The 14,917-nt window shown below is 37.3% G+C and overlaps 1 pseudogene; it reads left to right on the top strand.

The window, feature by feature from the left end:
- Positions 1 to 530: 530 nt before the first annotated feature.
- On the top strand, positions 531 to 8,948 carry LOC115293548 (annotated as a pseudogene).
- Positions 8,949 to 14,917: the final 5,969 nt, after the last annotated feature.

Raw genomic sequence — 14,917 nt, 5'->3', positions numbered from 1 at the left:
ATAAAACGAAGTGTTACTGAGGAGTGACATCAGCAAAATAGCAGCATAGGTTCCTTCTCCACAACACCCATCTTTCCCCACAGAAATACCAGTGTAGACCCTCACCGATGACAATGCCTGTCCGGAAGTGCAGACGTCAAACAGAGGTCCCAGCCTCCCTTGGAGGAAGACAAAACAATTCCGAGATTGGCTGCCTTAGGGCACAGTGGAAGGGTTTCCCTGTACCCACACCACCATCCTCCGAGGTGGAAAGCCCAGGGCCAAAGGAGACCTTCAGGGCCTACAATCTGTCCCTCAGCAGAGAGCGAGAGCGTACCAGCGAGCACCTGCACCTGCCTCCCTCGCGGTGGGAGAGGCTGCCAGAGGCCCGCCCCCGCCGCCACAGTGCTGCCCGGGCGCTGCCAGGCGGGATCCCCCGGGCAGGGGCTGGGACAGAGCCGCCAGGGCGCTCAGAGGGCGTCAGAGCATAGGCAGGCCCTACCAATCCCTTCAGGGATGCCAGCAGGAAGCCCATCAGTGAGCTTCTTGGCATGCCTCCCCTGCGGAGCCTTCCGACTGGCACAGGGCACCCAGCCCTTCTCTCACCTCACTGCACTCACCCTCACGCCGTGGCTCTTCCTGTGCGCCCCCGGGTGGCGAGCGTGAGCCTCTGCAGACAAGGAAGGAGCATGCGCGGAAAGCCCGTGGCCTCTGCAAGAGGAAACACACAAACTCGAGCCTTTGGCTCCGCGCCACCAAAGATGAATGGGAGGCCTGTCAGCATGTGCCTAACTTTGCAGGACTGAGAGAAAGTAGACCATCCTCCAAGAAATCCTCTCAAGCGGAAACAAGTTTGGAGCAGGCGTATTCATAGTCAAGTTCTGGGAAAGTGTTGGGATCTCTAAAAGGGCCTGAAAGAAGGTATTCCTGTACCAGAGCCAATTAGCAAAACTAGAGGAGATGCCTGCTTATTCATATGTGAAGACGGCAATGAAAGATTTCAAGGAATGGGAAACATCAAGGAAACGTGACACCATCAAAGAAACAGTGATTTTCCAGTAACTGACCCCAAAGAAATGGCATCTGCAATGTGCTCACTGAAGAATTCAGACTGTTTCAGAAGGATAATTCAATGAAGTCAGACAGATGAATACATAACGATGATGCCACATTTATGTATGCTATGTATATAATTAAATATTACTCAGCCATGAGAAAGGGAAACCCTGCCATTTTCAATAACATGGATGGACCTGGAGGACCTGATGGTGAGTACAATTAGGACATTCATTACCAGGACTGGGAGGATCTAACGTACAGCATAGTGACTACAATTATTAATACAGTGTTGTATACTCGAAATTTGCTAATAGAGTAGATCTTAAGCATTCTCACCACAGACACACAAAATGGTAATTGTGTGAGGTGATGGATGTGTTAGTTAACCTGATTGTGATAATCATTTCTGAATGTATACATATGTGCTCTTTAAATATGTTGTATTTATAAATTAAACCTCAGTAAAGCTGAAGAAACACTAAAATATCATTAAATACACAGTGAGTAAATATACCCAAACAAATAATTTTCATCCTTATAAATAATAGGTTTAAAATAAAATTATGATGGGGCGCCAGAGTGGCTCAGTCAGTTAAGCCTCTGACTTCGGCTCGGGTCAGATCTCACGTTCGTGGGTTCGAGCCCGGCGTCAGGCTCTGTGCTGACAGCTAGCTCAGAGCCTGAAGCCTGCTTCTGCTTCTGTGTCTCCTTCTCTCTCTGGCCCTCCCCCTCTCATGCTCTGTCTCTCTCTGTATCAAAAATAAATAAAACATTAAAAAATTTAAAATAAAATAAAATAAAATAAAAATAATGATCTATCTTCTTTATATTGGAATCAATTTAAAAATTAAAACCTCTTGGAAACCCCTTTTTTCCTATGTCCAAGTTCATATTATAAACTTATTGAAATGCCATTTTGGGACTTAACCACTTCTACATAATTTCACTAAGTAAAATCTCTTTCACAAGAGCTGTACATCACAAAGAGCTTGCTTAAAACTTGAGAAACAGGTGTTCAAAGCACCTGTCTTATTTGAAAAAAGATGAAACAAAATTTGGAGGACAATTATACACTGCAACAATCAACTATAAGTTCTTCTTGGTTTATTAGATTATTATTATTAATTTATTTCATGCAGCAGATACTAAGGAGAGATCTTAGAATGTTAATATCAAGTAACTGACTACATTGTTTTTCAGTTTTATTGCATCCTTGGAGCAGCCTACATAAAAATAAATAGGATGGGGCGCCTGGGTGGCTCAGTTGGTTGAGCCTCTGACTTCAGCTCAGGTCAGATCTCACGTTCGTGGGTTCGAGCCCCACATCAGGGTCTGTGCTGATAGCTAGCTCAGAGCCTGGAGCCTGCTTCTGGTTCTGTGTCTCCTTCTCTCTCTGCCCCTCCCCCTCTTATACTCTGTCTCTCTCTGTATCAAAAAATAAATAAAAACATTAAAAAATTTTCAAAAAATAGGATGATTTTAAGTAACGGCAATAAGGAGTGACTCAAATATTCTATGTATCTAGAGGTTTTCACTCCTCTTTGCACCATAAACAAAAATTTAACCTTCAAAAGCTCTCTTATAGAAAATTGTACTGTCTTAAATATCAAACGATAGATTTTTAACACAATATTTGATTTTGCTTGGGATACAAAATTAGGAAATTAGAAAAACAGGGCACAATTATTGATATATATATATATATATATACATACTCATATATATGGAAAGAGAGACATTTAATATACTATACATTAACTTAAATTAGCAAATACTTTCATAATATTTTTATCCAGTACTAATATTGAATATGGATTTAGAAATCGTGGGTCTGTAGCCTCAATTCTATTTTTTAACTGTGATACAAATATGTTAGTGCTCTGCTACAAACTTTTTCTACCCAGGAACACTAAAACTTATCTTTCACAGAAGACATATCCATCTTTACTTCTGTGAATTTTGACAAAATAAGGACTCTTCGAAAAACAGAAAATGAATGGCATTATACTTACATTCAAAATTACATGGACTTTCATATCTTTATGAGCTCTAGCAAGAAAATAAGAGGCTGACCGTATGAGATAATTACTCAAAATTGTGGATTTTAGGGTAAATCCAGATCACCTCACAGAAAGTTACATGATCTACTTAAAATGTAATACATTTTTTAAAATAAAACAAAAATATGTTGTCATTTTCAAAAAATATGAAAGACACCCTTTCGTGAAGGTCCAAATAACCACTTGGTTAGGTATGTATGTATGTAAACATATACCCTTGATGTATGTATGTATGTATCCTATAGCTTTGTGTCCTCTGCCCTTTACTTCCTACCCTCCTTATTTCCTGCCTGCTTTTTTTTCTCCCTACATCTCTCCTCCTCACCTTGTATCCTTCCTCCCTTCTGTCCGTCTGTTGCTTATCTATTGTCCGTTGGTCTCACATTTGCCCTGTGCACTCAACTCTGTATTTCCAGGACTGAGAATGTGGTCAGTAGCTTCCCACTACTTCTAACAATAAGAAGCGCTGACAGGAGATCAAACTGCAAGAGGAAGAGACAGGACAACCATCTTCTGATTCTGACACGTGAGGGTCACCATCAGTACCAGAGTTTGCTGACACCACACTGTGGGGGGCAAAGAAGGAGGGAGTTGTCCCTGGTCTTTTTGATGGTTCTATCTTTGGCTGAAATAGCACCTCATCAGTGGATCCAGAACCTACCATGACAATACGTCCAACAGCCTAGCTGTAGGGCAGCTCTGCAGACTCCAGGAACACGAGCGGTTTCTCATCACTGTGCTTCACCCCTCCTTCCTGACTGCTTTCCCAGGCCCCACCCTGGTCCCTTCCATCCCTCTCCCTTCTTTTTGTCTATACTTCTACCACTTTATCCAAAATCTTCTGTAATAAAGTGCCTCTCTTTGAGGTAATGTCTACACTGTTTCTCTTTCTCTCACTGAGCTTTGCCTTTCTATCTATCTATCATCTAATCTATCTATCTATCTATCTACTGTTAAAAAGTAAACTGAGGCATATTTTAAAAAAAGAATTTACTTGAGCAAACATTGATTTGAATCAGGGAGGAGCCAATCTAGCAGAAAAAAAGGAGCTCCAAGGACATGTACAAAATGAAAAAGCCAGAAGGGAATAGGAAAAAAGAAGCTATACTAGGCAAAAGAGCAGGTTGATTATTGAAAAGTTACTTTCCTTTAGGGAATGGCAGGGGTTTATCAGGCAACTTTCCTAAATAGTGCTGACCAAGAGAATCCCGACTTCCTGGTTTAAGATTCCATTTCTGGGAGAGCCAAAACTCTAAGTTGCCTCAGCTTAGTGGTGTGGGGCTTAACATAAGCAATTCTATTTAGGGCCAGTTGTCATCTTTTTTTTAAACACTATTTATCATCTATCAATATATCACATATATCATCTCATATATGTATTACTTCATATTTCATATGAAACAAATATGATATGTGTAATGTTTTATAAATGTTTTTGTACCTTTAATAATATACTGTGGATAGCTTTACCTATCAACAGGTAGTCTCCAAAAATGCATTTATGATTATTTCCTTGGCCAACCTTCTATAACTGAACATTGAACATTGAGCTGTTTCTAAGGTATTCTTAGAGTAAATATCACAATTGTATACATAATGTTTGCACACATATTGTTACTGTTCTAGAATAGGAATTACAAAAGGCATGTTTTGAAAACTTTTGCTGTGTACTGACATTTTTTTTCTATCAGTTACATTTTCCTCCTGAATTAGAATACCTATTTCCCTCATAGAATTATCTCAAATGTTACTCTTTACTTTATTCTGACCCTTCATTGGTAAAAATGTCATCGTTTTCATTTCCAACAAGGCAGGATATATCTGTTATATATATGTAATATTTTATAACATGTATTTTAAATGGTCCATGCTGACTATGCTCACTACTTTACTGGACTGTTTGCTTTATTTTTCATGTTTAAAACTTTAAATTTCTTTCTAGAGTGCACACTAAGCTTTATTTTACACCAATGTTGATTTTTTTATTTATTTCTATTTTGTCTCCTTTTATTAAAAAATATCACTATTAGTGAATGTAAAAGGTATGTTAAGTATAATTTTAAACTATATTATGTATTTGCACTTATCTATTTTAAAAATAAGTTTTGTCTGTTTATCAGGCTTAAAAGAACCTTCCTAATAGATGGTTCCAAACATCTGAAAATATATTTTCTTCTGATTAATACCACTATTCATCATTTTACCAAAATCAGAATTTAGGGGTTCATTTTTCATAAATTCCTTTTCCTTAATTATATACCAATTCTGTTGATTCTGCCTCCAAAATGTCTCCCAAACCCACACGTCATAGGAATTGCCTCCGCCCTCCTCCCCAGTGTGTTTCATCCCAGAAATAACACAGTCGCTACTGAGCTAGTCTCTCCAGTTCTATTCTTGCTTCCTAATCAATTACCCACAATCTGAGTCATCATTTTACAAATATAAATAGAGTCCTCTAATCGTTTCCTAAAATCCTCTAGTAATTTGCCTTTTCTCACTATTAAGCCTAAAACCTTCCCATGCGTGACCTGAGCCCTCACAACATCCCGTCTCATTTGATGACTAAAGACACAGCCTTCAGTCATTAGCTTCCTAACACATGCGCTTTCTGTTAGTTCTCAGAAAGAATTAGCCACTGACCCCCCTTTATTTTTTTACTTCGCCACATTGGGACTTCTCTCTTGGCATTTCTGTTCCTTGGTGACATTCTTCCCCTGGCTCTTCACATCTGTTATGTCACAACCTACACGTCTCCTTCTCACCTCAACCTTTAACAGCCTGCTTCTATTTCATAAACTCATTTCTTTCCTTCTTAAAAACTTGTTTAATTAATCCTTTCGTTTCTATAGGTATTCTCTAACTCCCTCTTTAGAGTGTAAATACGATGTAAGATTTATGAAAGAAAAAATCCTACGTTGTTCACTGTGGTACTGTAATCCTATCATAATATCTGACATAAAGTAGATGATAAGTAAGTGAATATTTGCCTAAAGAAGGAAAAAATGAATCTTCATTTTTAAAATGAAGAATTTGAGGCTTAGAGAAGTGGTTGAAAATTTTTTTCAATGTTAAGTCATCATTTTCTCACTAATTTAATGCATGTGTATGTTTTATTAGTTTAATGATTATTGCAAAGAAAACAGATATCACCTGTGGTTTAGAAGACAAATCTTTCTAACCTAGATATCATATAAGGAGCTTGTCTATGGGATTCAGATATAATCAGTATGTATGTGTGTGTGTGTATATATACATCCCTTCTAATATTCAACTAGTGAAAATTACCAACAAAGACTTCTTTGTGTATATTCTGTTGAAATCCTAAGTTTGTAGGCAAATAATGTGAGTCCTACACATTTTTTGAAATTGTTTCATTAGAACATGGAGAGTATAGCAAAGTTCTGTCAGAGACTTGGAGAGAATAATTTTAAGCTCTGATCTGTTAGGTATATTGCACCATATAATAGAGAAGTAGACCATATATTCTTGCTCAGTTTTTAGACCATTTATGTGTGAATACTAAATCTAGCTTCATATTAGAGTGTACACAAAGAGAAATATGCAATTTGTAGATAAACCATTTATAATTAAGAAAAAATGAACTAAACTCTACCCTCTTCTAGGTCTTGCTGTAGATGGCTTTTGTTTGTTTTTCCATTAATGCATCTCATATCAAAGAGGTCTTTTGGAACTCTCTTCTCCAAAAACAACCCAAATCTCCATATGTCACCCTCTATCCTGTTATAACAGTTATGTTATAAGAATCCTATTTCAAATCTAAATTTTGCTAGTTATATGGTTTCCTTGCTAGTTATGGGGCTTTGGTCAAATCACTTAACCATGGGGACTTGGGTTCCCTACTTATTTAAAGGAAAAATTCCTTCACAGGATTGTTTTAGTGCTAGAACGAAATAATGTAAAAATACTTGGCAAGCTATAACAAATAAATGAAAATCTAAGAAATCACTATTGGTATCTTGCTGAAGAAAAATCCTTTATCATCAAGGACATTTTTGAGGTAACTTGAACTCAATTAAAAACATAGGTACTCTAACCACTCCTAAACAAAGTATGTAAGAAAGATTAATTTAAAAGTTTTCTACCTATTAGGGCACCTGGGTGGCTCAGTCATTTAAGCGCCTGTCTCTTGATTTCGGCTCAGGTCATGATCTCATGGTTTGTGAATTCGAGTCACATGTTGGTCTCTGTGCTCATAGCGCAAAGCCTGCTTGAGATTCTCTCTCTCCTTTTCTCTCTGCCCTTCCCTCCTTCCCCAAGAGTAAATAAATAAATTTAAAAAATTTTTAAATAAATGTATTCTACCATCAAATTTGACTATTTCACACTGAAAATGCCCATGTCCATTAACAAAAAATATATAATTTTAAACTATCAAGCCTTTAGAAATTGGCACCTGGAGATAATGGTATCATTGATATTTGTTATTCTCATTATTTAAAACCATCACATTTTGAGGAAATTCGCAAATATGTTGTTAATTTATACAGGTCCCTAAAAATTGATTCGGCAATATGTTACTTCCCCCAAAGCCTCCTATTGGTAAATAAATTAAAAAAAAAGATTTACTTAGGTAGCAGACACATTGGTTAGATTACTCCTATTCACCTGAGGACACTGCCGAGTAAGGGTAAGTATCACTAAAGTCTCCCCTCCCACCTTCTAAGACAGCATCTAGCAAAGAATCTGAGCAGCTGTGAAAACTCTTCATCAGAAGTTTGAGCTTTGAAAACAATTGATGAGAGTCTGAGGAGCCATTTTGAGCAATGGGAAATGCTTACAGACTGTGTGGTAAGGAAATCCAAGCTTGACCAAGCACTCCAGAGGTTTTGAGTTTGTCGTATATGCCCCTGTGGAGGAGGTGGATGCAACCATGAAATCAAGGCCACACAAGGTGAATGGAAGAGTTGTGGAACCAAAGAGAAGAGAATAACCTCAAGAGAAGATTCTCGAAAACCTGGTGCCCACTTAACTATGAAAATAAATTGGGGGGCACTTGGGTAGTTCAGTCAGTTAAGTGACCGACTTTGGCTCAGGTCATGATCTCGCGGTTCATGAGTTCAAGCCCCATGTCGGGCTCTGTGCTGACAGTTTAGAACCTGGAGCCTACTTCAGATTCTGTGTCTCCCTCTCTCTCTGCCCCTCCCCCCCCTTTCAAAATTAAATAAACATTAAAAATAATTTAAAAATGATTTTCCTGGTGGTATTAAAGAAGACACTGAAGAACAATATCTAAGAGACTATTCTGAACAGTGTGAGAAAACTGAAGTGATTGAATTCATGACTGACTGATGCAGGGGCAAGAAGAGAAGCTTTGCTTTTACAACATTTGATGACCGTGATTCCATAGACAAGGTTGTCATTCAAAAATACCATAGTGTGAATGGCCCCACTGTGAAGAAAGGAAAACCCTGTCTGAGCAAGAGACGACTAGTGCTTCCTCCAGGCAAAGAGGTCCAAGTGGTTCTGGAAACTTTGATAGTGGTCATGGAGATGGTTTTGGTGGGAATGACAATGTTGGTCATGGAGGAAACCTCAGTGGGCGTGGTGGCTTTGGTGGCAGTCAAGGTGGTGGTGGATATGGTGGCAGTGGGGATGGCTATAACGGATTTGGTAATGACAAGCAGCTTTGGAGGTGGTGGAAGCTATAATGATTTTGGCAATTACAAACATCTGTCTTCAAATTTTGGACCCATGAAAGGAGGGAATTTTGGAGGAGGAAGCTCTGGCCCCCATGGTAGTGGAGGCCGACACTTTGCCAAACCCCAAACCCAAGGCGGCTCTGGCGGTTCCAGCAGCAGCAGTAGCCATGGCAGTGGCGGAGGGTTTTAATTACTGGCAGGAAACAATGCTAAGTGGGAGAGGAGAGCTGGAGAAGTGATGGAAAAGCTATAGGTTACAGCAGATTTGTGAACTCAGCCAAGCACGGTGGTTGCAGGGCCTCGCTGCTACAAAGAAGACATGTTTTAGGCAATACTCATGTGTATGGGCAAAAACCTCGAGGACTGTATTTGTGATTAATTGTGTTAGCAGGCTATTTTAGCTTCTGTTCTGTGGAAGGTGTAAGTCATTCCAACCAAGGGTTTTAATGAAAAAAAATTTTTTGCACACATGATGCTGATCGCTAAATGTAATAGTCGGATCCTGACACTGAATAAATGTGTCTTTTTTAGGTATGTGCTGTGTAAAGTCAGTCTACCCTGAAGCCATCTCTTGGCAAACTACCCCAATACTGTGAAATCAGAATTCTTTCAGGGTGATGCCAGGTTCCATTCGAAATTTATTTGCAACCTGCTTGGGCACAGAAACCATTGTCTCCACAAACCCTGGTGTAGCTAGCTGAACTGACAGTTAATATGGCGTGACCTGGAATTTACCACTAAAAGGATCACCCATGCAAAGTCCTGGAGTTTATTGGGTTATTAATATGATTGTTGGAACATCCTATGCAATATATCCAAATTGAATTCTGGTATCAGATAAAATTATAGATGGGATTAAAACTTGTGTTTCATCTATCATGTGTAATAAATAAATGATTTCATATTCTCTTGAAAAAAAACATTTACTTAGGAGAGATTTTTCTTGAATATATAATCTCTTTCTTGAAACCTTAAGATACACTAAATCTAAAGAGATTGTAAATGGTAAAATCCACACAATATTTTGTTTATAATTATCACTCAATCAACAATTTAAGAATAATAATTTTTGAAGGTATAAAAAGTAGAATTTGTGTTTAAACCTCAAAGATATTTTCTAACAACCAATTTCATTACATAAAAACACAAGGGTATTATTCCCAAGACCAAATGTCAGTTTCATATATTAAAATGCATATTACATGTGCCTCAAATTCAAGTACCTGTGCATGAAGTAAGCACTGCTTGCCTCTAGAGCTACCAATAATTGATAATTCCAGCACAAGCAATCTTATTTACTCAAATTCGTGCATCTAGGGACTTTAACTTTCCATGTTTGTGCTTAGAGCATAACTCTATGTGGATTTAGTGGGCATAAGTTAATTTTTTTAATCTTTATTCAGCTGAAAAATCTAAGTGTTGCCTGACAATCATAAGTCAATACCAGAGAGGAGCCTCGCCAACCAATCCTTGTTCTGTGGTCAGCTGGGTTTAGTTTCCTCTAGTATCTAGCAACAGAGGCCATGATATGGAACTAAAAGCATTCTTACTACATATACAGACTGATTCTGTGGTATGACCCTGCTCCTCCTAAGACAGCCCGTGAATTCCTTTAGCCCTTGGTGCCACCCAGTGCTAATTATTTCAATATTTCTTGAAAGCCTGCTCTATACAAGATGACATAGGAAGCACAGAAGATCCAAATTTGTATAAAATACTCTCCCTGAATGTGTTATTTGTGATAAAATAGGTGTGACACATATGCCCTGTAAAACAAAATGCCTAAGAAATTCTGTAATTAGGCTACAAAAAAATGCACTAGGAATAAGAAAAAGGGAAGATGACTTCAAAAGAAGAGGTCATATACTCTAAGAATATCCTCTTCTCTTCTACTTCTTTCTTTTATTCTTCCTATGTTACTAATTCTTCACTTAATAGCAATAGCAATGCTAGATCTTTACATGATTTCTTGGCTAATCTTTACACTACTCTGCAGAAGTAAATGATGGGAAGGGATTTACCCAAAAGTGAACTGTCTCTCAACATTGTTACAATACTAATTAAGGTCACATTGCTGGTATCAAGGTCAGAACTCAAACCCAGAACTGTGTGATTCCAAAGTATAATCTTTTATCCACCTTGCTATCCTGGTGTTCACACTTCACTTTGAAGGAAAATGGGAAACTGTTTTTGCAGGATTGCACAAAGGGCATTGATGCTGAGGGAACACAGGGTACAAATAAAGACACTGAGCTGTGAACCTACATGCTGTCAGGAAAGTACAGATTATTTGAATGAGGCTGGAGGGCAGTACCTGCTAAAAGTAGCAGAAAATGAAACAGAAAAAACTTGGGACCAGATCATAGAGCACTTTTCTAAGGAAGTAGAATTTTACTTTTAAAAATTGTGGTGTCATTATTTTTCTTCAGCAGATAATAACATTATTTTATATGCAATACAGTAAGGATAGTTCAATGTCTGACATTTAAGGGGCATCAAATGAATGTCTAATAATTCAAGTAATAGGATGGAGTAAAAGGTCTATTACAGTATCCTTAGGAAGACAGGAAGCAAGTTCATAAACATGGACAGTAGAAAGAACATTAGATTCATTAGATTAAGAGTAAGGAAAACTTGGTTTAAAGCAACCTTAGCCATTAACTAACTCAGAGATAGTTCATTGGTTCGAGCTCCACATCAGCCTCCGTGCTGACACTGCAGAGCCTGCTTGGGAGTCTCTATAGATTTGTTCTCTCCCTTTTTCTCTTCCTGTCTCTCTGCTTCTTCCCCTACCCTCTCTCATCCTCCCTCCCTCTCTCTCTCTCTCTCTCTCTCTCAAAATAAATAAATGAACATTAAAAAACAAAATACATTGGGATTTAGTACAAAAAAAGGAGGGAAAACAAAACAGGTAAATATGCTAATTAATTTTAGGAATGAAAGGATTGGGCAAGTGTAGCGATGAGTCAAAGAACATCTTCTCTGATGGTATTTTATATGTACAATTATGTATATAGATAACTGACAAAATTTGGTACCAAGGATGAGAATGGTGAGTGGCCAGGCAGTAAAGGTTTAGAAGTTCCTGAGAAAAACTGGTCATTTATAGACATCAATAAAAGCTATGCCCAATTTGGATAGCATGAAATTCTGATGCAGTCCAACAGGAGGGGTCTTCACACATCTTGGCCCTCTTAAGCTAGGCCTGTGTAACTCAGGAAAAGGAGAATACAAGAGATGTAACACATGATAGACATGCAATCAATATTCAGTTTCTTTCCCTTTGCTTCTCTAAGTATAATGATCTTTCAAAGCACAAAGTGCTGAACTAAATCATAGATAAATGTAGGTGGGCATCCGAGAACCTAGGAGACCAGATTGCTGGAAAAGCCATCTGCATAATAGTGAAAGTTCCCAGAATGGGGACTGGCATGGGATTTCTAACTTTATTGCCGGTGGATTTCTTTTTTAAATTGTAGATAATTTGAACTTCAAGTATTGTGACCATTGGAAAATTATGCCAGAAAAGAGTGACCAGAAAAGGGATGCTAAAACAGAGGCAACAAAGAATTTCCAGGATGTTTCAGGAAACTGAGCTTCAGGGAACACTCCTTTCAGTGTTGGGGAGATAACACATTCCTTGGCAAAATGCCAGGGATGTGAGAGAACATTTCAGGATGTGATGGGAGATGCACCCATGGAAATGGACCCTAGAGACCAGACCACAGCATAAGCGCAAAGATTTTAATAGTTAAATTTGACAGAAGCTGCAGAGCTACATGCTTTCAGAGATTATGTGTGTTTAGATACTGAATGTTTCCACAGTAATTGATAGAAATTGAAACTTAGAGGTCCTGCCTCAGTTTTCTGGTACCACATCAGCAAATACCACAAACATGTTCTTCCCCTGTTCTGGAAAAAAAAAATCAGTATTATTACTTTGTAATCATACCTATAAAGTCACATCCCCCCTCTGGACTACATATATATATATATGTGTGTGTGTGTGTATCATATGATATGATAATATCACTGAGAAACACAAAGTGATTTAAAATCATTTACTTATTAATCCGTGGAAGACTACTCTAAGTAAGACACAGGGGTAACAGATAGTACTTACCCCAGAGAAAACAGGCACTGAGTAGATAGCTACCTATCTAAAGCCAATTATTAAAAAAAAAAAAAAAAGCTAAAGGCTATAAATTGTAGATGGGTTTGTATTGTACCTGACATAGCTCAGGAAAAAAAAAAATCAAAAGCAGCAGATTCATGATTTCCAGGCATGCCCCAGGAATGGAAAATTCTCTTTTTATGTTAATCCACTCTCTTTGAGCCAAAAGCTGACAGTGCACAGACAACAAAGGGGCTCCTAGGTTTGCTGTCCAAAAATACTCACCGCAATTTGTCAGGCTTCACATTAAACATGGCTTCTTACACATCACTGGCCTCTAAACATAAAAGATCCTGTTGGTTTCCCTAATTAAATACAGTGAGATCAAAGGTTCACCAATGTCTCTCTGACTATCTCACAGTATTTCAGAATTGAAAGCAAATGAGAAGTGTAAGAAAAATGTGTCAGAAGTTCCAGAGACTTAGCTTTCTTTCTGGCTTCTTTACCTTTTTAAAATAAATAAATAAATAAAGCCAGGACAGCCTGTGAGTGCTGCTCATATTTCCTTTGTGTTTTCCCTTAATCAGATAATTGTTCTGACCTCACCATTGAAAGAGACTGAAGTGAAGAATATAGAGACCAGACATCCCACTTTTGTAGAAAAGATGGCATTGCACAATGACCCCAAAACACCACACTGAATATTTTTCTAAGTAGGAAAAGATCCTGTTGGAACAATGCATTTTCATAAACCTATAGCATTTTATAGAGGAAGATGCATTAAAATAAAATATGGTTGGCCTTGGGTGACTAAACTCCAACTTGACTCATGAATCCATCCATAGATTATTCACAGTGGAGGTATTGTTTACAGGAAATTCCAGTGACAAAGAGATGATCTAATCCTGATTCCTTAGGGATGAGTCAATATTGATTACTCTCAATAAGGGACAATGAGTAATAGATTTGGAAAGGGTCTTCTCTTTGAGGAGCATTATGATTTGAAATATAAAGAATTTGAAAATAATTATGAAAGCTTTAAGGAAAATACCTTAAGATACACTCACCACCACTATTTCTCTCTAAACACATTTAATTACTCCAAATTTATAAAAATAAAAATAGTTTTGAAAATTTAAAAACACCTTTCATCCAACAGGTGTTAGATCTAATATGATAATTTATATATAATATAACCCTAAATTTACTTAGAAGACTTTCATATGTTTTTTTTTCCATGTGCATATAAGATAGATTCACCACAAATTTAAATGATAAATAATTGTGAATGAAAAGTTACCAGGGGAAAAAAAATGTAAATTCTGTATACTTTTCTTAGCAACAAAAAATTACTTTCTTCAATATGCTTTTTATTAAAATGTAATAAAAATCTCTATTGAAAACCAGATGGTAGATGACATGATAAATTAAAGCCCCACATAAGTGCAAATAGAAAAAAAACTTGTTGCTGACATAAATGACATTTACAATATCACATATGTTTTTTCTAATGAATATAAGATGATCTTGATATTACAAAAGACCTTATTCCAGACGCGAAACAGCTAGAGGAGGAACAATGAGGAAGCAAGCCACTTGCAATTCTATACAAATAGAAAATGCTATCTATGACCTCTATTCCAATTTGAAAAAGAATATTTGAATATCAATAAAAATTTGACACGAATCAAAAGAATATTAATTATTTTTAATGAATCTTCTCTTATTCCTCCTTATTCCTATTTGTCAGATAAAAAGCTAAAAAATATGTCTAGTATATTTAATACCTGCCTAAAAATATTAATTCTTCTTAAAATGCTCCAAATTATTACATTAATATATGGTTATGTTTTAACTCCACTTACTAGTATTATGACAAGTTCCCAGTAGGTCTTCTGAGAGCCTATGAGGTTTTGGAGTAACACGTACTTCATTTGAAATATTTCCCACACATACCAGCTGTATGACTATGGGCATGTTACTAAACTACTCTAATCTTTGATTCCTTTTTTCTATTATTGGAGATTTTATTAGTAAGAGCTTAG

The sequence above is a fragment of the Suricata suricatta genome, chromosome 6, assembly GCF_006229205.1.
Source record: "Suricata suricatta isolate VVHF042 chromosome 6, meerkat_22Aug2017_6uvM2_HiC, whole genome shotgun sequence".
In the NCBI taxonomy this organism is placed as follows: Eukaryota; Metazoa; Chordata; class Mammalia; order Carnivora; family Herpestidae; genus Suricata; species Suricata suricatta.
The sequence above is the reverse complement of the archived record's forward strand: the minus strand, read 5'-3'. Positions and strand labels throughout refer to the sequence as shown.